The sequence below is a fragment of the Penaeus monodon genome, chromosome 31 (genome assembly GCF_015228065.2).
Source record: "Penaeus monodon isolate SGIC_2016 chromosome 31, NSTDA_Pmon_1, whole genome shotgun sequence".
Lineage (NCBI taxonomy): Eukaryota > Metazoa > Arthropoda > Malacostraca > Decapoda > Penaeidae > Penaeus > Penaeus monodon.
In genome coordinates this window covers 2427739-2428264 of record NC_051416.1, presented here as the reverse complement: position 1 = coordinate 2428264, position 526 = coordinate 2427739, and positions in this window count along the sequence as shown.

Below are 526 nucleotides of genomic sequence, written 5' to 3'. Positions count from 1 at the left end.
TCCCTTGGCCCGCCTCCAAAACACATCTCTCACATTTCATTATATTTCTTACACACTTACAGAATCCTTCACCTTCCTCCTCCAGCCATTCGCGCTGCAACGTAACCATAGTAATTTCCCAAAGAATAATCAACCTCATGATGCTGAGGGTCAATTATCGTAGGGAGGATTGCGCTGGAGATTTTTTTTTTTTTAGGCAAGAAAGGGATGTGAGGAAGAGAAGAGAAGAGAAGGAGAAAAGACGAAAGGAAAAATGTAATGCGCCGGACCTCGTCTCTACCAGAAATATGGCACGGCCGGGACGGAGCAATCAGGAGACTTATTTCTGCTGACGCTGTGCATTTGTGACAATCCTATTGGAGGGTATCCGTTTGTTATTCAAAATTTCCGGCGTGACTGATGTAGCACCGGCTGAATAACCGGCGTTTTCAGAAGCATGCCAATCTGTTGTCATTTTTCCTCCCCCCTCCCCCATCTCACGTCTCTCTTAGTTCCCACTTCCTGATAGCCATAGAACCCAAGGAAC